Here is a 25,040-nt window from a genome sequence, read left to right on the forward strand (position 1 = left end):
TATATTCTTGCCATATGTTCAAAACCTCCTGTGGTTCTTCTGCTAAAGTACCATCCGCTCTTTCTATTTCCATGTTATTCCTCTTTCTTTTACGTTCAAAAACTATCTCACTTCCCAGCCTATACATTATTTCATACTTCCCCTCTTTCTCCACATTCTCTATTTCGTCGCAGTTCGTTTCGTCCATTTTTCCCTTGCTTCTTCAGTTTCTCCTCTTAATTCATTATTCAGCTTCCTGTACCTCTCTTTGTCTTCTTCAGTTTTACATTTTTACACTTTCTCTGCGTTTCCATCTTTTTCAACATTTTGTCTGTTATCCATTCTTTCCTGGTACTTTGGGATACTCTAATTCGTAGTACTTCTTTGGTAGAGTCCACGGGTCCTTCCCTCATTTTTATCCATTTGTCATTAACACTTTCGTCTACCTCTTTCTCATTTTCCCATACATCTGCTCTCCAAATCTGATGCCTTTCCTACCTCTTTGAGTCTTTCTATGTTTAGTCTTTCCTTTGCTTTACCTCTCCAGTCTTTTTTAACTTCACTTGTATTTCTCCCACTACTAGGTTGTGGCCTGAATTAATATCCGCTCCTGGATACGCTTTGGCATTCTTCAAACAGTTCCTAAACCATTTTTGTATCAGGATGTAGTCTAACTGATATCTTTCCCTATTCAAATTTGATTTCAATGTGTTAAGTCTCCTTTTGTGGTGATCATATTATGTGTTACCCACTGCTAATGAATTTTCTTTAGAGAAACTAATTAGTCGTTCACCTCTCTCATTTCTTACTCCTAATCCGTGGGTGCAAAATTCAGTCCCTTACTCAAAACCACGCCACAGGTTCTGCCATTGCCTTTGCTTATCAGCGCCATTGAAGAAGCTGTTCGACCACTTCCCTCTGATTCAGCAGAGGAAATAAGACGTGAAACATACCGTGCAATTATGAAGGCTCGTCCACAAAGGAGCAATATATCTGTTGCAGAGAGGGCTGCCCTACTCAAGCTTCGCCTGGATACTCAGACGGTGGTACTTCCAACAGATAAAGGTAATGCTACTGTTTTATTGTCTCGGTACGAACACCATGATAAAATGTACAATTTATTGAGTGATAGCATGTACCGGAACATCAGCAGGGATCCCACTAATCGAGTGGCGAAGAAAACTGTTTCGCTCCTGAATGATTCTCCCTTTCCACCAGAAGTTGTTCGGAGATTGAAACCAAGTGGTCCGGGGCCTCCTAGACTTTATGGACTACCAAAGGTCCACATGAAAGATGTTCCTCTACGCCTCATAGTAAGTAACATAAGCTCTCCGACCAATGACGTTGCCAAACATCTTGCATCATTGTTGAAGCCTCTTGTGGGAAAATGTACTCACCACATAAGAAACTCGGCTGACTTCATTAGTAAACTGAAATCATTGAAAATGAACCCGTCTGATATATTAGTTAGTTTTGATATGGTGGCTTTTTTTACAAAGGTTCCCCTTCCAGAATCTCTACAACTTATTGAAAGAAGTTTTGACAAAGAGATTTCAGTTTTATTTAAACTTGTTTTGACCTCCACATATTTCTTATTTAACAACGAATTTTTTGAACAGACGGACGGAGTCGCCATGGGTAGTGCCATATCCCCTCTGGCGGCGAATTTATTTATGGAGGACTTCGAGGAGAAGGCGCTTGAATCTGCTGAGTTGAAACCCACGGTATTCTGGAGGTATGTTGACGACACCTCTGTAGTTTGGTCCCATGGTGAAGACAACTTGCAAGACTTCTTAAGACATTTGAACTCCCTCCACGATCAAATAAAGTTCACATTGGAAATTGAAAAGGAGGGATGCCCTCCGTTCTTGGATGTTTTGGTTCGGCGCAGAGAGGCTGGCACTTTGGGACATGAAGTGTATAGGAAGCCGACGCACACCGATCTGTACTTACGTGCAAATAGCTGCCCCCATCCTGCCCAGATAATGAGTGTTCTCCGAACTTTGACTCACAGAGCGCATATTATTCTGACGAAAGCAGTCTCCAAGATAAACTTTCCCACTTACAAAGAGTGTTTGAAGAAAATGGGTACTCTCCACAACAAATACAGAGGGCACTGAAAATGAAACCGAAAGAGGCCACAAACAAAGCAGAAGAAGATGAAGAAAACTTTAAATCAATGGCCTTCCTGCCATATGAGGGTAGCCTCTCATCAAAAATAGGACGCATTCTCGGCAGACACAAAGTAAAAGTGATTTTTCGTCCTCCACCCAAGACAGCTGCACTCGTGGGCTCCGTCAAAGATGATTTGCTGCGTCGAAAATCTGGGGTTCACAAAATTCCATGTGAATGTGGCCTTTCTTACATCGGACAAACAACTCGTACTGTCCAAGAAAGATGTACAGAACACCAGAGGTACACACGACTTTTACAACCTAAAAAATCGGCAGTGGCAGAGCACTGTATTGATAATGGTCACAGTATGTTGTATGACAACGTCGAAATTTTGGCAACTACATCATCCTTTTGGGACTCAGTAGTGAAGGAGGCAATTGAAATTCGCTTGACGACGAATTTAATTAATAGAGATAGTGTTTTCAATCTTGATAAATCTTGGAATCCAGCACTTGCTGTAATAAACTCGCAAAGACGTCGTCACAGTGCAGCTCACAGTAATAAATCGATATGCCAACACAGATCAGCTGCGTAGTCATAGATACAACTCGCGCATTATGCACGTCTCTGCCGCCGACCAACGTCTCTGGCGAATTTGCATCTGTGGCCGCATGTGCAGTCGCGCGGTACACGAGTATAAAGGGACGAAGCGAGCACTGGAGCGGCTATCAGAGGGTTGGATCCCCTCATTCGAAGGCGCCAGATTCCAAAGCCTGGGCTACTCTCTGGTTGGAATCTCCGCTTTCGAAGATTGTGTCCGTCTGTCTGTCTGCCCGCCGCTTACTGTTGTAGCTGTTCGTTCGTTCGTTCGTCCGTCCGTCCGTCCGTACGTCCGTCCGCCTGCCTGCTCGCTGTCCGTCTCCGCTGCTGCCTGCTGTCCGTCCGTCCGTCTGTTCGCCGCCGCCGCCGCCTGCTGTCCGTCCGTCTGTTCGCCGCCGCCGCCGCCAGCCGGTGCTCGCCGCCGCCGTCGGCGTCGCCGCCTGCCGGTGCTCGCCGCCGCCGTCGCCGTCGCCGCCAGCCAGTGCTCGCCGCCGCCGTCGCCGTCGCCGCCAGCCGGTGCTCGCCGCCGCCGTCGCCGTCGCCGTTAGCCGGTGCTCGCCGCCGCCGTCGCCGTCGCCGCCAGCCGGTGCTCGCCGCCGCCGTCGCCGTCGCCGCCAGCCGGTGCTCGCCGCCGCCGTCGCCGTCGCCGCCAGCCGGTGCTCGCCGCCGCCGTCGCCGTCGCCGCCAGCCGGTGCTCGCCGCCGCCGTAGCCGTCGCCGTCCGCCCTGGTCGTCCGACCCTGGTCTTCGTCCGTCTGCGTCTTCGCCTGTTCCCAGTTTGTGTCTTTTCCTTTTCGTGCTGTGCGTTTTTTCTTCCTGTCGTCATGTCCGCCTCCACCACCACCGTCACTACTACCACCACCGCCATAGTCTATACATCCCCTTCCGCCGCCTCCACCACTATAACTTGTGTGCCCAGTCCCACCCCCCTCCTTCCATCCCACCTCTCCTCACTCTCCCTTCACCCTCTCTCTTTGTCGCCCCCTCTCCCCATTCTTCCTCTCGCTCCTCTCGTTCTGACCCTTTCCCCCCACTCCCCCAGCCTGTCACTGCAGCTCCGGCTAGGCTGGTGGCCCGTCGGGCCACTGTCCACGCCCAGCTATCCCCGTCGCCTTCGCCATCACCGCCACCACCGTCATCATCGTCGCCGTCGCCGTCACCATCGCCTTCGCCTTCACCGTCACCATCTCCGGCGCCGACTGCTGCGTCCACGCCGGGACCTGTCCCTTCCCACCACCTCCCCATCGCTCCCGTCCCTCATGTCACCGCCCGCCCTTCTGCCGCCTTCAAACGCCCTAGTGGCACCCCCACCTACTCCGCTCCCAAAAAGGCCCCACCCCGACCTCCATCCCCCCCCCCAGAGTGCCATGGATGTCTCCCCGCCTGGCCCTGCTCCCACCTCCTCCTCCTCCTCCTCCCCCCCCCCCCAGTTTATACAAATATCTCCTGTCCCATCCCAATCCTTCCTTTCTCGAGGCCCGGAATCTCTCCCTCCTCCTCCGCCAACATTTCCCTGGTGCCCCCATCTCTCTCCTCACTCCCAGACGGGGTTCTGTTCTTATCTCCTCCCCCAGCCCAACCCTCCATACTGACATCCTCTCCCGCCTCCCCATCACCCGTTTTGGTCCTAACGCCTCCCTTACCCCTGCTCCTTCTCCATCTCCTACCCGCCAACCCCAACCCCCACATCACCCACCGACCCTCACCGCCGTGATCACGCGGCTCAGTCCGTCGATCACGGAGGAGGAGGTGTTGTCGGAGCTCAAGGCTCATCCCACACTGGAGGTGTGGGCGGTCTGCCGCATTTACAACTCGACCGGCCCCACCCGCCTTATGCGGGTTTTCTCTGAGGACGCCCCCTCCATTGACCGTCTCCTGAAGGACGGTGCCCTCCTCTTCCACCAGCGGTACAAGGTCGACCCCTCCCGCTCCCCTCCTCAATCCCTGCGCTGCCAGAGGTGTCTGCGCTATAATGCACACCCAACAGCCCAGTGCCGCGAGGCCCCCACCTGCCCGCATTGTCAGCAAGCGCACTTCCTCCGGTAGTGCCCTAACCTCCAATCCCCTCCCTCCTGTAATACCTGCAATCTCCCCCATCCCACCTACTCCCAAAAGTGTAGAGCCCGGCCCCCTCCAACCACTCCTGAACTCACCATACCTGTCCGTCCTCTGGACGCCCCCACCCCTCCTGGCAATTCCCTTCGTCCCCCCCCCCACGGCTGAGGACATCATCAGGTTCCTCACCATCGTCCTCCAGAATGTTCATCCCTTTCAGCGCCCCCACACCCTCCAACAGATCTCCCTCGCCGCCCGTTCCATTTTTCACCTTAAAATGTACGCCACCTATTCCAACAACCAGGCCCATTTCACCTTCTCCCGTCTTGACACCCTCGTCTAACTCCCTGTCATGGCGCGACAGCACCGTATCCTTTTCAACAATATCCGCTCCCTTCCCACCAACAAGAACCTCTTCCTGCACACCCTTGCTACCCACCGTGTGGATGCCTTCCTCCTCAATGAAACCTTCCTCCAACCCCACCACTCCATCCACACCTCCCCCTATCTCCTCCACCACTCCGATAATCCCCTCCCAGTTGCGCGTGGTGGAGTTGCCATCGGTCACCACCGCCAGATCCCCGTTCTGCTCCAACCCCTCCTTCCCGACCCCACCGAACACCTGATCCTTAGTCTCTTCTTCCCCGGCCTTACCATTACCTGTGCCACCATCTATGTCCGCCCCAACGCCCCTCTTGCTTTCGACTTCCTCTCCCACATCGACCTTACCTTCTCCTCCTACGTGATCGCCGCCGACCTCAACATCCATAGTCGCTCCGCTGCCCAGTTACAGCGGTGGCATTGGTTCCTCTCCTCCCTTCAAGGCGACCTCATCCCCATCCCCCAGCACACCCGTCCCGAATCCAACTCCACTTCCGATGTTCTTCTCTCCTCCCCCAACCTCCTTTGTCGCATTATGGTGGATGTCCTAGAGCCTATTGGTAGTGACCATCTCCCTGTCCTCCTCACCATTTCGGACGGTCGTCGCCCCGCCCTGACCCTCGTAATGACCCTCCCCCTAAGTACATCCATGACTATTCCCATGCCAACTGGAATGCCTACCGGGATACCCTCTCCACCCAGGTCGATAGCCACCCTCTCACCTATCGCCTTCCCGATGATGTCACCCATGCCGCCTCCTTTCTCCAGCGGACCTTGTCTGAGGCCGTAGAGGCCCACGTCCCTACTGTTGCCATCCACCCCCATCGTCCTACCTTACCCCCACAGGCCGTCCTCCTCCTCCGTGAATCCCGTCGTCTCTACCGCGCCTTCCTCCGCACGCGTGACCCGGACACACTACGACGCCACCGGCAACTCCACCGACACATCCGTAATTTGCTCGCGGCTAAGAAACGCTGGGACTGGCGACAGACATGCACCCGTTTAACTGCTACCCTCCCTATAAACTCGTCCAAGTTCTGGTCCGCCTTCTGTCGCCTTACCAGAACTAAGCCCTCCCCCTACTATCCTCTTCTCCATGATGATCACCCCTTCCCTGACGCCCTTAGTAAGGCCAACCACTTTGCCTCCTACCTGTCCGATGTGTTTTCCATCCCCGATGATCCCCAGTTCGATTACTCCCTCTTCCTGGATGTCCGCAATCGAACTGACACCTCTGTCCCTCCCCTCGCACCTGGTTTCCAGTACTTGGACAACATTGCACACACGGAACTCAATGCCCCCATCACTACACAGCATCTCATTGCTACACTCCGCACAAAACGCAACACCGCTCCTGGTCACGATCGTGTCACCTACCGTCACCTTCATGAAGCTCCTGTCTCTTTTCTCTCCACCCTGGCCAGGCTCTACAATGTAGTCCTGTCCACCGGTTACTACCCCGACCTGTGGAAAACCTCCCGTATCCTCATGTTCCTTAAACCCGGCAAACCGCCGTCCGCCGTCTCCTCCTACCGTCCCATCAGCCTTACCTCGGTCTTCAGCAAGGTCCTGGAATCTATCCTCACCCGACGCATCCACCAGCATCTCCGCCGGCACTGCCTCCTTCCCGTTACCCAGTGTGGCTTTCGGCCGTCCTTCTCTTCCGACGATCTTCTCCTTCACCTCACTCATCTCCTTTCCCAACAGCTCAATTCCCGTCGCTCCACAATCTTCCTCTCTCTTGACCTCGAACGCGCTTATGACTGCGTATGGCATTCCGGTCTCCTTTTCAAGCTCCAAACCTTCGCCCTTCCCATTAACTACGTCCTTCTGATCGGTTCCCTTCTCTCCCGCCGTCCTTCCTATGTCACCATCCATAACACCGATTCCTCCGTCTCCTCAAGCTCCTTTCCGGCCGTACGTGGGGTCTGGACCCCTCCACCATCCTCCACACCTATAAATCCCTCATCCGCCCTATCCTTTGTTATGCCCATCCAGCATGGATCTCCGCTCCCCCTACCTTTTATAAATCCCTCCAAATCCTTGAACGCCATGCTCTCCGCCTTGCCTATCGCATCCGTCTTCCCTCCCCCACGCGGATCCTGTATGATCTCATCCCCTTCCCCCACCTCCTCCTTTTCCTTGAAAGAATACAGATCCTGTACACCTCCCGTAAACTTTATCCTCCTCACCCGCTCGTATCCCCAATCCTCTCCCGTCCCCGCCCGCTGCCGCACCTGTATTCCCACGTCCCGCCCGGTCTCCATCTCTCCACCCTCCTTACCCTCTCCCAAGGTGGCTTTCGCCAGCTCCCTCTCCCTGATGATGTCCTCGTCCCCTCCATCTACCCCTCCTATCAACTTTGACCCAGCCCCCCCCCTCACTTCCGGTGTCCTTTCCTTTCGGCACCCTCCCTCCCTTCTCTTCTCTTCCCTTCCCTTCTTTTTTCCTTTTCCCAGTCCCTCCCCCCTCTTCCCCCGGGCTTCCTCTCCCCCTTCCTCCCTCCCCCCCTATCTCCCCTGCCCGTGGCATCTCTACTCTCCCCTCTCGCTCTCCCACTCCCCTTCCTCCTCCTCCTCTCTTGGCAAGTCCCCGGACTCGCACACGCAAAGTGAACATTTGCAGGCCGGAGATCATCGCCTTCTGTGTCTCGTGTGTGTGACGTCGTTTAGTGTTTTTGGTGTCCGCCGTCCCACTACTACGTTCACTTGTGCCGTCGGATTCGTCAGTGTTCTGTGCGCCGCGCCAACGTGTTTTCAGTATTGTTATCGTCACGTGTGAACGACTGCGTGTTTTTTGTGTCTCTGTGACCTCTCTCTTTTGCCCATCACTTTGTATCATTATCATGCTCCGTTTCTTCTACTATTGTAAACGCTATGGCTGAAGAGCGGCGTAGTGTGCCGCTGTCAGCCTACCTGATTTTGTACAGGCTTTAAAATAACAATAAAGTAAAAAAAAAAAAAACACTGGAGCCGCAGTCTTGCGGCTCACTCTGAAGATGGCTGAACGTTATACAGCCGAAATATTAGAATAAGAAGGAGATTTCTTGCGGCTGCAGACTCGAAACTTAATGGGACTTCATTACCTTGTTTGTCATCTTTTTGCCCTTTCAATATTCCTACTCCATTTTCACCACTCTTGATTTCTCCTGAGTAAAAGAGATCATAATCTCCACTTTCTATCTCCCCATTCTCCCCCCCATCTCATATCACAGAAAACGAGGGCATCTAATCTGTTGCTTTTCATCCCCTGTTTTACATTCTCTAGCCTTCCTGCTTGCAGTAGTGTCTTCACACTCCATGTTCCATCCCTTATCTTTCCTTCCTTCATTTCCATTCCTTCCTTTGAAATATGCCCACTCTCAAAGTGTTCCCCTCCTGGAGATCCGAATGAGGGGAAGTTTTAAATGCAGAATCTTTCACATGGAGAGACATACCATGAACGAAGGTAGACGTATGTTATTTTAGAGCGTAATCAGCGGTAGCCATTTTAGTTGAGAGAATGAATAAAAAGTCTGTATTTTTTATAGAATATAGCATTATTTTACCAGTGAAGTTGTATGAGTCACTATCCCAAGTATTACTGTACTATATAAAAATCCAAGAAGCCCATCTGTGTACTTCGGAGTTTTGACGAAGATCCGATTACAATATCAAGGACGCGGTCAAGATATTGTAGGTGGATACGGCGATCGGACGTAGTATTATTAATTGGTAAGCATAAATCTACAACAAGAGAAAGACTATTTCGATAATCTGGAACTAATATAAAAAGATTCCTTATCCATTTACAGGCATAGCTCAGCTTATTGTGCTTTTCCGACTTGCCAAAAAATTAATCTCATTATTTCCATGTATCTAAACAAACATTTATTATATATTTTTTATTATATTATACCTTGCAACTTTCTTTGCATTAAGATGTCGGATTCCATGTTCTTGGTTGAACACAATGTCCACAAATGACAACTGCCACCTGTGGTCCTTACCAAAAAACACTGAAACACTGGTACTCACTCCCTTTTCAGGGTTCACTTGACACAGTAATTCAAGACACAGCCAATATATTGAGAAATACTTTAACTGCTGGGTGCACAGAACGCAAGCCATGCAATAAGACCACAGTTATCACCTGTATCAAAATACATGTACTATACCGGATGTTGATTCACGAGTTCTCTTAATTCTTTTGAACAGTGTATTTCATAGCACATGAAGTCTACGTAAACCTATTTTATTACATATGAAATAGGAAATCATGGAAGAAATTTGCCAGGAAGTAGACTTATGTTATCAAACAGCGAAATTATCTTGCCACCCAACACCACTGACATTACATATGTTTTTGGATGGGGTCCACCTTTAGCAAAACACAATTTTGTTTTTTATCCCAAACACGTTTGACTGCAGTTGCAGCATCATCAGTGGGCTTTTATTTTGTGGCTGTTAAACATAAACAATATGTTTAACATTATGTTTAACACCTCAGTTCTTGCCAGTTCCTTTAGTGCTACTTGCTCTACCAGTCGCGCTGTTTTGGCATAGCGCTTCGCCCGATCCGCGACCCCACGTGTTTTTTTTTTGTCGTTTTCTCGACAGGCTCTAGCTCTTCTTGAATTCCTACGATCTGTTTCTTGACTCCATCCATACCGTCTGTGACCGTTCTTATGACTAATTTGTGTCTTTCCTCCTCTTCCTCCCGTCTCTTTTTCTCTGCCTCTTGCCTCCTCCCTGTTGCCTCTTCCTTTCTGCCTCTTGCGTGAACTGCATGAAAGCCTCGAACAGAGATCCACCGCTATCACCTTTCGGGCTAGATGAACGAGATTCGATTATTCTGTAACGTTTCGTTCGTGATTCTTGTCTGCGAGTCTCACCGATGGTTCGTCTCGTACTAGCAGCGCCTACATTTCGTTCTGCTGCGGTCTCCCGTTCACCTCCGTTACCTGACTGAGAAATGTCATCCCCTGCAGGTACTATGTTCGACATTTCTGCCCGGTCTGCAACTGCATTTACCTGAGAATCCTGTGTAATATCTGCCTGGTCATCGCTAATAATCTGAGGTGGATCCATAGTTAACAAAACAAATTACTTCCGCTACTCTGTAGCAAAGGTGCCTTGATCCTTGCAAGCAGGCACATTAATTCAGACCCAAACGAATCTAAACACTACATATTCCTATGCCACACAGATTCTACTCTAAATTATGCTCCTGTGAGCTACTGATTCCTAGTTCCTGACAACGAATTCAAATAACAGCACTCTTGTCTATACTCAAAAACGAAAATCTCAATCCTAACAAATCAGCACAACGCCGTTCGCCATCAGAAAAAAAAAAAACAATCAAGTGACACAGAAGTCACAGCCACTACATGAAAATACACACATGCAATAATTAAATATTAGTACTATGTCTAGGCGCCAGCAACGCGACTCTATTCTACCCACTGCACCACATTAAACGTGGGGAACAGAAACTTCACTATGCAACACTATCTACGATCTGACGGTCATAGGATGTGCCATAAATTCAAAATTCTGCGCAAGGGACGTCAGATTGAATGACAACGCTGGGCAGCACGATCTGACGGTCACAGAAGGTGCCATCAATCCGAGATCCCGGCAGGGGACGCCACAATGAAAAGTAACACTTTAAGGACTAAGTAAAAATGATTGGGAATGTATGCAAACTCTAGTTTACTGACAACATTTATTTTCCCAAAACACAGACAGACATAAATTATGCTAAACAAGCTATGATTGAATATCGTAAACAACTAACGGTGGTTTAAGACCACAATGGACAAGGATCCTGGGTGGTAGAAATGAGTCAAATACTCTGGCCCTAAAAATGTGGATAACACAGTCTGAATTGATCTGACACTGAGCAATCTTTGATTGATAATCTACAGAAGTTTCTCAGTATAGGTGGAGCTGAGAGCAAGTGGCGACTGAGATCTATATGCCCTGACAACTCCGGAGCGGCGGTAGGTTACCCTGTTTGCTTCGTGCGGTGATGTAACTTGCTGCTGTCGAGATGTGTGCGGCGGGGGCGAGACGTGAGGCGGCACCTGTTAATCGATCGCGGCCACGAAAAATTCAAAAATCTCACGGTCTAGCAATCAGGCAGACGGATCCCAATTTACTCTCTACCAGGGCACTGAAATCATGGTGGATTTCAGTGTGTGACACACCCGTTCGCTGGTCGTACCAAGGACCAATTTGGTAACTTATACAGCAGAGTGCACAAGGACACCAAACGTCAAGACTGGTAAACCAAAAACGAATAAGTGTGCCCTCGGCAAAGGAGTAGTCCGAGATGTTTGAAGGCACACTGTCGGTACAGTAAGAACTTCACCACAGGCTCCCCAGTCGAAACTATTTGCAAGTGAAGTCGGTCTCAGGAAAGGTCCCAAGTACGAACCACACATGCAAGAGCTGCGACCAGAAGACATTTCCAGAGCGAAGTTCGGAACCCGAGTGCCTTGTACCTCTCCAGATAAAAAATATCCGTTTTCCCACAAAGTGTACGAATGACACCGCCTTCACCCCATCTTCAGCCAATCACAGGGCTTAAGAGGCGCTAAATCTCCCCTCCTACACGACAGCACAAACTCATGTCGAATCAGCGCAAGAGTTACGAAACCTGTGTCTCTGGAGAAAAAAAGAAACCACCAATTGCTGGCCTTTTTAAGTTTTCGCGGAGGGAGAAGATGCTTTTCTCTGAAGTTGCGTCACTTCCCAAGGTGACAAGCTAACAGATACAGTCTTAAAGATCTTTATCTAAACCGCCTGTGCCTTGGAGCTTGTGAGTCCTAGCTATGACGTGTAATAAAAATTCTATCTCTAAACGTTTCTCAGACGCTGGAGTTCCTTATACAACCGAGGTGGCCCATGAAATGGAGTCACAGGCGTATTTGCAGTATTGGTGAACATGAAAACCTGTGAATTTTTATTATGCGTGGCTCTGCACACAATGCCCAGTTTACGACTCCACTGTGTAAACACGTCCCTTCTGTCTGTCACCCTCAGCGCAGCCTTCTACTGGCAACACGGCAGGTAGCTCTGCATTGTTCTGCTGGATACCTGTCTCGACTAGGGGCTGCTCTGTCTACCCTGTACGGCTGTGAGCCTGTCCGTCAAGATATACTGAGGGATGGGCTCGCTGCCAACTGCTTTCAACTTCCAACATGCTGTTTCTCTGAGCTAAAAACCATAAAAATATCCCATGCTTTTAGTGCCCTACCAGGCTCCATCAACATCTGCTCAGGCCATTAAGTTTCTAGAGTCTCACTCAAGGTGCATCGGTTGTAATAAAATCTTTAATAATTTTCTGTATATGAAAAATAGGTGAGAGAGTAACTTCTCCTCTCTCAATTGGAAGAATGAGATCTCTCCCTTTGTAGCTACCATACTTCCCAACTTTGGAGGTGCAGTACCACAATTCATGAATTTGACACCATTATCAGTTACTGATGCTTTCCAGCCAATACTCCACTCCAAATGCAGCTGTTTTTGTTGTGGTTTTAAGTGCAGCTAGTCATGCGGTATGACACAGAAAGTTGTATGAGTCCATTAATGGTTTTCGGATAGCAGGCACAGGTGTGAAAGGTTTATGATGCGATTGGTGCACAACACGAAAATCCTCCCATGTGATGGTCAGACTAGTTCAACCAGAAGCTTCACGAAGAGTATGCCTGCTCTCACATCCCATGTGTTCCAAAAACCTTGATCTGCACTATTCCAAGAGCCACAGGAATCGACACCTACAACGAAGCCCCTTTCAAACTCTACCAGGTGCTGATAATGCTGTCTCATACACCTATGTGGTATCTTCTTGTCCTTCACTTTGATTACTCAACGACTGACGCTCATCACGTCCATATATACCTTACAACGCTTGGTAAAAACGCTAACCACAAGCCACACTCTGGTGATAATTCCGTCTGTCGCAGGAAACTGCATCTCTAATCATATACGCACCCGCCGATTGCACTGTTACATTTCCGGCAACTACTCACATAAAAAAAAAAAATTTGCATCACTTTGGTCCGGAGAGTTCCGGAAGCTGTACAGAAAACTGGAATAGAGATCAACATAAACAGATTTTTTGCCCTTTTTATTGCTCATGGAACCCACACATTGCATGTTGTACCACCACACAGCGAGATCTTCAGAGATGGTGGTTCAGATTGCTGTACACACCGGTAACTCTAATACACAGTAGAACGTCCTCTTGCATTGATCCATACCATATTCATTGTGGCATACTATCCACAAGTTCACCAAGACACTGTTGGTCCAGATTGTCCCACTCCTCAACGGCGATTCGGCGTAGAAGCCCTCAGAGTAGTTGATGGGTCACGTTGTCCATAAACAGCCCTTTTCAGTCTACCCCAGGCATGTTCGATAGGGTTCGTGTCTGGAGAACATGCTGGCCACTCTAATCAAACGATGTCTTTATCCCCGTTATCCTGAAGGAAGTCATTCACAAGATGTGCACAATAGGGGCGCTAATTGTCATCCATGAAGACGAATGCCTCGCCAGTACGCTGCCGATGTGGTTGCACTATCAGTCGGAGGATCGTACAGCCGTTACGGCGTCTTCCATGACTACCAACGGCTTACTTTGGCCCCAAATAATGCCACCCCAAAACTGCAGGGAACCTCCACCTTGCTGCACTCGCTGGACAGTGTGTCTAAAGCGTCCAGCCTGACCGGGTTGCCTCCAAACACGTCTCCGACGATTGTGTGCTTGAAGGCATATGCTACACTCATCGGTGAAGAGACCGTGATGCCAATCCTGAGCGGTCCATTCGGCATGTTGTTGGGCCCATCTGTACCGCGCTGCATGGTGTCGTTTTTGAGCGGTCCATTCGGCATGTTGTTGGGCCCATCTGTACCGCGCTGCATGGTGTCATGGTTGCAAAGATTGACCTCGCCATGGACGTCGGGAGTGAAGTTGCGCATCATGCAGCCTATTGCCCACAGTTTGAGTCTTAACACGACGTCCTGCGGCGGCACGGAAAGCATTATTCAATATGGTGGCTTTGCTGTCAGAGTTCTCCGAGCCATAATCCGTAGGTAGCGGTCATACACTGCAGTAGTAGCCCTTGGGCGGGCCTTAGCGAGTCATGTCATCGACAGTTCCTGTCTCTGCATCTCCTCCATGCCCGAACAACATCGCTTTGATTTACTTTAAGACGCCTGGACACTTCCCTTGTTGAGAGCCCTTCCTGGCACAAAGTAACAATGCGGACGCGATCGAACCGCGGTATTGACCGTCTATGCATGGTTGAACTGCAGACAACACGAGCCGTGTACCTCCTTCCTGGTGGAATGACAGGAACTGATCGGCTGTCGGACCCCCTCCGTCTAATAGGTGCTATTCAGGCGTGGTTGTTTACATCTTTGGGTGGGTTTAGTGACATCTCTTGAACAGTCAAAGGGACTGTGTCTGTGATACAATATCCACAGTCTACGTCTATCTTCAGGAGTTCTGGGAACCGGGGTGATGCAAAACTCTTTTTGACATGTGTATTTTGGTATGATATCTTTAGTGTTCTCCAGTTTATTTATTTAATCTCTGGTTATATTGATTATATTTTGTTGTGACTTGGCACGCGCTATTTCGGCGTTGAATTATCATTCTGATTAGGGTATTATTTCAAGTGTTATGCCTAAAAGTTATTTTAATGTTGTTGATCGAATCAGGCAATGCTAACCTTTTCCAATAAGCGTTATTGTATTGCGACGTGTTTTCATTGCTTGTAAAATATAAAACAGTCTTAGGTCGCCAAGCTTTTTCTTTATTTTATGACCAGTTTCTATCGAAGCGATCATAAAAACAGAAAAATAATATGCAATTTCATCAATGACAGAATCGCGTTAGTGTAGAAAGCGTACTGTCAGTAGCAGTTACCTATATGACCCGAGAAGCACCTAAAAGCAACATTATCTACATTTACATCTACATCTACATTTATACTCCGCAAGCCACCCAACGGTGTGTGGCGGAGGGCACTTTACGTGCCACTGTCATTACCTCGCTTTCCTGTTCCAGTCACGTATGGTTCGCGGGAATAACGACTGCCGGAAAGCCTCCGTGCGCGCTCGAATCTCTCTAATTTTACAAAAATGGCTCTGAGCACTATGGGACTTAACATCTGTGGTCATCAGTCCCCTAGAACTTAGAACTACTTAAACCTAACTAACCTAAGGACATCACACACATCCATGCCCGAGGCAGGATTCGAACCTGCGACCGTAGCAGTCGCGCGGCTCTGGACTGAGCGCCTAGAACCGCTAGACCACCGCGGCCGGCCCTAATTTTACATCCGTGATCTCCTCGGGAGGTATAAGTAGGGGGAAGCAATATATTCGATACCTCATCCAGAAACGATCCCTCTCGAAACCTGGACAGCAGGTTACACAACGATGCAGAGCGCCTCTCTTCCAGAGTCTGCCACATGAGTTTGCTAAACATCTCCGTAACGCTATCACGGTTACCAAATAACCCTGTGACGAAACGCGCCGCTCTTCTTTGGATCTTCTCTACCTCCTCTGTCAACCCGACCTGGTACGGATCCCACACTGATGAGCAATACTCAAGTATAGGTCGAACGAGTGTTTTGTAAGCCACCTCCTTTGCTGATGGACTACATTTTCTAAGGACTCTCCCAATGAATCTCAACCTGGTACCCGCCTTACCAACAATTAATTTTATATGATCATTGCACTTCAAATCGTTCCGTACGCATACTCCCAGATATTTTACAGAAGTAACTACTACCACTGTTTGTTCTGCTATCATATAATCATACAATAAAGGATCCTTGTTTCTATGTATTCGCAGTGCATTACATTTGTCTATGTTAAGTGTCAGTTGCCACTCCCTGCACCAAGTGCCTATCCGCTTCAGATTTTCCTGCATTTCGCTGCAATTTTCTAACGCTGCAACTTCTCTGTGTACTACAGCATCATCCGCGAAAAGCCGCATGGAACTTCCGACACTATCTACTAGGTCATTTATATATATTGTGAAAAGCAATGGTCCCATAACACTCCCCTGTGGCACGCCAGAGGTTACTTTAACGTCTGTAGACGTCTCTCCATTGAGAACAACATGCTTTGTTCTGTTTCTTCAATCCAGCCACACAGCTTGTCTGATATTCCGTATGCTCTTTATCTCTCTCCTAGTCAACATGTGGAAGCAACTAAAGAGGTTTAGCATAGAGGAGGCTAGACTGTATGTTAAGATACGAACACAGTATACTGCCGGTGACCCTAGCGTACGAGTGATTTCTGTTTACCGTTGTATTATTATTTTGAGTTGCTGTGTACTTCGCATTTTATCACACTTCCGATATTTTAGTCAAACCTCAAAAATTTAGCACGTATAGTCTTTCTGTACAACAAAGTAATTTCTTATGTGAATCTGAAAGCAGCATTTTAGTTATGCACTCACGGTGCGTTGAGGTAATAGTAAATGCAATTGTGTCTAAGTTATAAGACCCACAACTTTAATAACTGATTAGTTACGCAGTAGAATTATCAAAAGTTGACCGGCGATCGTGTTGTTTTGTAATAATTATTATGTCCTCTTTCTTTCTGGCAAGCAGTGCTCACTCCTAATGTTCCATAGTGATTTGTGCTACATTCCTCAGAACTACCATGTAATTTTACTTGATGTTGAATAGGAGAGAATATTGTAATTTTCGTATATAAACATTTCTCCATCCTATTTCGGATGTTTTCCATACGACTGACAAAATCGACAGCATTTTGAACTTAACGGCAGAATAAAGAATACAGCTGTAAGTAAATTTCAGTCAACAGTAGCTGTGTATTTCCTTCATAATGCAGCAAAACTGAGCTAAAGTAGTAACATAACCTCATTTATTCAAATGTCTGCAACTTCAGACTGAACAGACATATTAAAAGCACATTTACTCTGCAGCATTTTATCACAGTCATCCAGGCTGTTAGGAGAACACTTCATGAGTTACGAGATTCTAACCTGCCAGCTACTGCTGTATCGTTGACGAAACTGGATCTTCCATGTCTCTGGTCTGTCTTATACGAGTCCGCTAATACGAGTCGAGTGGTGCGTATGGAATGTGATATTGTTCATTTGTACTTGGAGTTTGGCACGAATGCTCCTGCGAAAACACGCAGGTGCGTTCAGTCACCACGCAATGTCTTACAAAAACACGCCGAACCTGAGCTTAGGCAAATATATCGTGTCCCGGCTAAGAGGCTGGGTAAAAGCCGCAGGAAGGAGCTGTCAGAACTACCGAAAGCCGGCGCTTTTAAAAACATCGCAAATCAAACAGCGCCAAGCGGTTCGCTGTCCTTCGGGTTTCGTAGCGAGCGCGCGGACCTTGGAAGTCCTTAACGGTCGAGTACGACAAGTGCTCTTGTGGCCTACAGACTTTTCACTTCAAGTAACGCTGCGTCCCGCCAGAGTAGTTTAAATAGTCCATAATTAGATGTGTTTTGTATCTCAACGGTCACTTGGCTGTGCAGCGGAGAAGTGTGATAACAGCCTGTGTAAAGCGATTTTCTGCGTGCCGCTTAAGGTTGATCAGAGATATGGCAGACAGAGAACCAAATGACGCATTTTCGTTTCAATTCGATATACACTTCTGGCCATTAAAATTGATGAACCACGAAGATGATGTGCTACCGACGCAAAATTTAACCGACGGGAAGAAGATGCTGTGATATGAAAATGATTAGCTTTTCAAAGCATTCACACGAGGTTGGCGCCGGTGGCGACACATACAACGTGCTGACATGAGGAAAGTTTCCAACTGATTCCTCATACACAATCAGCAGTTGACCGGCGTTGCCTGGTGAAACGTTGATGTGATGCCTCGTGTAAGGAGGAGAAATGCGTACTATCACGTTTCCGACTTCGATAAAGGTCGGGTTGTAGCCTACCGCGATTGCGGTTTAACGTATCGCGACATTGCTGCTCACGTTGGTCGAGATCCAATGTCTGTTAGCAGAATATGGAATCGGTGGGTTCAGGAGGGTAATACGGAACGCCGTGCTGGATCCCAACGGCCTCGTATCACTAGTAGTCGAGATGACAGGCATCTTATCCGCATGGCTGTAGCGGGTCGTGCAGCCACGTTTCGATCCCTGAGTCTACAGATAGGGACGTTTGCAAGACAACAACCATCTGCACGAACAGTTCGACGACGTTTGCAGCAGCATGGACTATCAGCTCGGAGACCATGGCTGCGCTTACCACTGACGATGCATCACAGACAGGAGCGCCTGCGATGGTGTACTCAACGACGGACCTGGGTGCACGAATGGCAAAACGTCATTTTTTCGGATGAATCCATGTTCTATTTACAGGATCATGATGGTCGCATCTGTGTTTGGCGACATCGCGGTGAACACACATTGGAAGCGTGTATTCGTCATGGCCATACTGGCGTACAACCCGGCGTGATGGTATGGGATGCCATTGGTTACACGTCTCGGTCACCTCGTTGACGGCACTTTGAACAGTGGACGTTACATTTCAGATGTGTTACGATCTGTACCTATACTCTTCATTCGATCTCTGCGAAACTCTACATTTCAGCAGGATAATGCACGACCGCATGTTGCAAGTCCTGTACGGGCCTTTCTGGATACAGAAAACGTTCGACTGCTGCCCTGGCCAGCACATTCTCCAAATTTCTCACCAATTGAAAACGTCTGGTCAATGGTGGCCGAGCAACTGGCTCGTCACAATACCCCAGTCACTACTCTTGGTGAACTGTGGTATCGTGTTGAAGCTGCATGGGCAGCTGTACCTGTACACGCTACCTAACCTCTGTTTGACTCAATGTCCAGGCGTATCAGTGCCGTTATTACGGCCAGAGGTGGTTGTTCTGGGTAGTGATTTCTCAGGATCTATGTACAAAACTGAATGAAAATGTAATCACACGTCAGTTCTAGTGTAACATATTTGTCCAATAAATACCCGTTTATCATCTGCATTTATTCTTGGTGTAGCAATTTTAATGGCCAGTAGCGGAGAATATATAGATGAAACTCACACAGGTTATGAAGCATGTTTGGAGTCCGTCGACGGGGTGTAATAAGACCATTGTTGTTCATGTAATGCATTAATGACTTACCGAATATTGTCTCTGTATGTCCATCTTTATTAGAGATGGTTGCGGTACTCGGCTGTTCGATACAGGATGTCAAATTAAACACCTTTGGGTCGTGCGGTAGCGTTCTCGCTTCCCACGCCTGGGTTCCCGGGTTCGATTCCCGGCGGGGCCAGGGATTTTCTCTGCCTCGTGATGGCTGGGTGTTGTGTGATGTCCTTAGGTTAGTTAGGTTTAAATAGTTCTAAGTTCTAGGGGACTGATGACCTAAGATGTTAAGTCCCATAGTGCTCAGAGCCATTTGAACCATTTTAAACACCTTTGAGCCGTCTAGGTTCCAAACTTATTTTATTTGTTCACCAGTTTCAGTGGTTTACTACGCCACCTTCAAGGCCGTGACAGACGTGTAAGAGGATTCTACCTCGATTGTGATCAAAACAGGGCCCAGTAGTACTGGTATTAGTAGGTTTTTGCTATAGCGATCACAATCACGATAGGTCTGCAGATGAGGGCTGAAGTGATCGCTATAGCAAAAACCCACTAATACCAGTATTGCTGGGCCCTGTTTTGATCAGAACAGAGGTAGAATCTTCCCACATGTCGGTCAGGAGCCTGAAGATGTCGTAGTAAAACGCTGAAACTGGTACCCAAATAAAATAAGTTGGGAAACTAGACGGCTGAAAGGTGTTTCATTTGATATCCTGTACCGAATATTGAGTTAGTGCATAAGTTAGTAGCGTTTCTCCACAAGTTTAATAAACACAACAGATACGCATAACGTAGATTTTACTTATCAATAATATATTCTCCTTCACTATTTACAACAGTCTGCCAACGCTGTGGTAACTTTGCAATTCCGCGACTTTAGAAATCACGTGCTTTTATGGCGACGAACTCGTCGAGACATATTCGGGGAGCATTTTCGTCCGTAAAGGAAGTTCCTTGAAAGTTGTTCAGTAGAGAGCGAGAAAGGTGAAAATCTGAAGGTGAATAAGATTGGTGCGGAATGACTTCCGAACCCAACTCTTGTAAAGTGTTTTCTGTCAGTCTAGCATAATGCGGGCGGGCGTTAACGTGGACTAGCATCAGTTCACGCAGTCTTCCTGCTCGTTGTCCTTGGACTGCGTCTGTAAGACGTCTCTGCTGTTGACAATAAATGTCAGCAGTTATAGTTACACTTCGGGGAAACAATCTGTAATATGACACGACATCGCTGTTCCACAGATGCATGACGTTGTCTTTTCTGGATGCGCACAGGTCTATGTACGAGCAGTTGCTGCTTTGTTCGTGCTTCTACGTCATACTCCGCAAGCCACCTAATGGTGTGTGGCGGGGTCCCGGCGGAGGTTCGAGGCCTCCCTCGGGCATGGGTGTGTGTGTTTGTCCTTAGGATAATTTAGGTTAAGTAGTGTGTAAGCTTAGAGACTGATGACCTTAGCAGTTAAGTCCCATTAGATTTCCCACACGTTTGGACATTTTTTGGTGTGTGGCGGATGGTACTTTTGTACCCCTAACTGAGCCCTCGAACCCTGTTCCACTCACGTGTAGAGCGTGGAAAAAATGATTGTCCGTTCGCCTCTGGTTTGACTTTATTTCTGAAATTTTCTCCTCGTGGTCATTACGCAAGGCATACCTGGGGGAAGTAATATATTGTCCGACTCTTTCCGAAAAGAACTCTCTCGAAATTTCAATAGCAAATCTCTCCGTGGTGCGCAACGCCTCTCTTGAAATGTCTGTCAGTGGAGTTTGTTGAGCGTCTCTGGAACGCTCTCGAGCCAACTAAACGATCAGTAGTAAATCATTCCATTCGTTTCTTTTCCTTAACATAAAAATACCATTTCTCGTTACCAATAAAGATACATGATAGGAAAGGTCGGTGTTGTTCACGAGCCGATTGACGACCAACAATCAGAGATACACATAGGCCAGCTGCTGATTTTTGTCATTTTTGGTTAGAGCACGCGGTACCCATACATTCAATTTTTGAACCTTCCCCACTGAGCATGCGTGGCTAGTGTTCGTGCCATATGTCATTTGACATCCTGTTTTTACTGAACCATCACCTCGTTGTGTTAATTTCAATTACTGGTGTCACTGAGTTGCCGCCTTGCCAGCCCGTGAGCGCAGCAGCGGCGCTTATCGATATAAGCCCTGGCGCATTACCTTTGCTGACTGCTATTACTTCCCAGTTGTCGTGTGTTCTGGTTAGTTCGGATGTATCAGTGAGTTGGGAGGCGCTAGCAGTGCAGTTCGGACCTCGCAGTGTTTTACTTAGGACGTGGCAGAAGTTCAGTCGGGGCGCGGCTGCAGTGAGTTCCGGACAGCCATGACGGTTACCGATACATATCACTCGGGTGCGGACCACCTTGGCTGGTCGTCGGTGGGTCGTCTTGTCGGACGACATGTATGTTGGCCCGCGATCACTTATGGGTTGACTGCGTGTGCCGACTCGTGATTCGTCCTTGTTATTGTACAGTCGCTGCAATTAGTATTGTCTAGTCCTTCGTGCAAGTGTTTGTGAAACTGTGTGTAGCTTGTGATGTCGACTACTCAGTTATTTTAGTGCTGTCTCCGTGCTGATAGGGTGGCAGTCGGTCGGTTGGTGTGGATCGGCCAGGAAATTTCCGTGGGGCGTAGTTGGTCAGGCCAACTGGTGGTCTCTACGCAGTGTCGGAATTTGTGGGGCTGTTCCCATTGCTACGAGGTCCATGGCTCACCGACCCTGGACACGAAAGTTGAGTTTGGATTTAATTTACCAGCAAGTTAAGACTGTTCACATTGCGCCGTTTGGTTCTTGTTGTTGACTGTTAGGACATTCCCGCGAGCAATAACGTGCGTGTTCAAGTTGGCAAAGGTTTAGCCACCGTCCTGTGGAGTCTAACTGTATTTGGTTATTTACAATTGAAGTGCACCGGCGGAATTTTCTGCCTTGTGGCTGTTAACGTTCCGGTTACCTGCCCTGGCCGTTGACGTAAATTTAGATAGTGTCCTTTCCTCACCGTGTTGTCGCTGTCCAGCTGGTGTGTAGTTAGACGGCTTAATGGATGCTTTTATGTTTGCATTGAACTTCCGGTTGCGTGCTGGTCGAGTGGAGCGCACTCTCTATCTCACCTAAGGGAACGTTAGAATTTCAAGTGCTGGCCGACCCCTGAAACTTCTAAGCGCAGTTAGCTGCACTGTATTTTCTTATTTCCTGTTGTGTGGATTTGTATGGCTCATAGCCAATGGTTTTGAATTAAAGTTGAATTGGTTTCCGTGGTGTTTTAAGTCATGGGCCTTCAGCCGATTTAAAATTAAAGCTCCTTGCTTTTCAAGTGTTAAATTTTTTGGGCCATCAGCCTGATTGAAATATTGTTTAAAGATAAAGCATTGGGCCTTCTGCCTACTAAAAAATTATTTTAGTTGTGAATGGGGGGCTCCATACGGTTCCCAAGTTGTGCAGCGACCGTAAACCATAAAATTACCAAATAAGCAGCAACCAGTCGCAAGATCATGTTTCTTTATTTAATTTTGCATATCGATTTCAACTGATTTAACAGCCGTTTGACGTCTGTTTAAGACAGTGTTATTACTCAGGGAACATACACGTTGAAAGCAGCGATGATGGCTGTTAAATCAGTTGAAACCGATATGCAAAATTAAATAAAGAAAACATGATCTTGCGACTGGTTGCTGCTTATTTGGTAATTTTATTTTAGTTGTGTTTTGCGTCATTGGCCTTCAGCCTTTTTAAAATTAAAAGTTTCTTGCTCGTCAGGTGTTTGGGCCTTCAGCTGATTAATTTATTAATATATTGGGCCTTCTGCCTACTAAAAATTATTTTAGTTGTGTTTAAGTCATGGGCCTTCAGCCGTTTTTAAAGTTAAGGATCTTTGTCTTTCGGTCATCAGACTCTTTGGGGCCTTCAGCCTAACTGAATATAAGGCCTTTTCCCTTGTGTTTTTTTTTAAATTAAATTTTGCCTTGAGTCTTAAATCATGGGCCTTCAGCCGTCTTTAAATTAAGGTTGTTGCTTTTCAAGTGTTAGATTTTTTGTTCAACTGGCTCTGAGCACTATGGGACTTAACATCTTAGGTCATCAGTCCCCTAGAACTTAGAACTACTTAAACCTAACTAACCTAAAGACATCACACACATCCATGCCCGAGGCAGGATTCGAACCTGCGACCGTAGCGGTCGCGTGGTTCCAGACTGTAGCGCTTAGAACCGCTCGGCCACTCCGTAGCAGATTTTTTTGGCCTTCAGCTCAAAGTTATAGAATTTACTTAAGTTATAGAACTTACTTACCGAGCGGCCTTCTGCTTTCTAAAAGTTCTCTTTGGCGTCTGAATTTTGAGTTAATGGCTTTTAGACGTCTTTTTTTTCTAAATTAGAGTGTTTGTGTCCTTAAGGCCAAGGTAGTGTGGCGTATTCAGCCGATAAATAAGTTCAAGAATTTGCACTGTAATGTTTGGTCAAATAAATAAAGTTGTTTGTGTTCGACTGTAACTGACAGCCGCTCATTTTGGCCCCTTTCCACAATTCCAACTACCTGTCCTGTCCTGTGGGTTTAGCAGGGCGTTTCACCCACTGCATGCAAATGTCGCACGACGGCGGAATGATCACAGTTCATCACATTTGGCAGTTCTCGAATACACTAACATGTGTTATTGTGCATTAACTTGTTTAAACGATCTTCATCAAACCCCGAAGGTCTTCCTGAGCGTCGAGAGTTACTAATGTCAAAACGATCCTCCCTTAAAACGAGAAATACCGTTTTTTGTTGTATTCTGTCTAGTGGCATTAACTTCATACATAGTGCAAATGTTTCTGCCAGCCTCCGCTGCTGTCACCCCTCTACTGAACTCAAACAGAAGAATATGTCGGAAATGTTCCGATCTCCACTTGACACTCCATTTCCTAGCGTACACAGCTCCATTCACTATATCCAAACGACAAAATGGCAACATGTAAACTCAAATAGCAAAAATGACAATCGATAATCAAACCTGTAGCAACAGGAATGCGAACAAGCAAAGCGAAAACTTTACGAACTCATGCATCCAACTAATAGTATTACTCGACAGCTCAGACTCTTCCCAGTTAGTCCTGTTACTTATGAGGGAAATCTAGTACAATAACACCAAGTTAAATCTCGACAAAACATAAATTTAATAGACTGATACTTAGGTGTGCGGGGTACTACCGCGAAGAATGTAACACGTAGAAAACAAGATCGACGCTTAGTCGAAAGCCGAAAACGCAGTAGACAGCGAGCACTGTAATTTCAGTTACCGATAGCTGGAAATAGTAGCCTTGAATGAAAGCAATAATCGCCTTACGCATCGACACACAGTTCAACAGGAGTTCCAAACATATCTCCAGGCCTACAAAGCAATGTACCTGATGTATTCGAGAGTCGGAATAGCAGAACAAGCCTAGGGCAAAGATTAGCAAATTGTTCTCGATGTAGATAAATTCAGACCTGTGTAATCCATGAAAGGTAAAAGCGTGGCTTACTTTGCCGGCCGCAGTGGTCGTGCGGTTCTAGGCGCTGCAGTCTGGAACCGCGAGACCGCTACGGTCGCAGGTTCGAATCCTGCCTCGGGCATGGATGTGTGTGATGTCCTTAGGTTAGTTAGGTTTAACTAGTTCTAAGTTCTAGGGGACTAATGACCTCAGAAGTTTAGTCCCATAGTGCTCAGAGCCATTTGAACCATTTGAACCGTGGCTTACTTTGATTACAGTTACAAGTTATAAATATAAGATCTTATTTTCGCATGGAATAAATAAAGTTACGTAATTAACTTGACGTA

This window comes from Schistocerca serialis, chromosome 5, assembly GCF_023864345.2.
Source record: "Schistocerca serialis cubense isolate TAMUIC-IGC-003099 chromosome 5, iqSchSeri2.2, whole genome shotgun sequence".
In the NCBI taxonomy this organism is placed as follows: Eukaryota; Metazoa; Arthropoda; class Insecta; order Orthoptera; family Acrididae; genus Schistocerca; species Schistocerca serialis.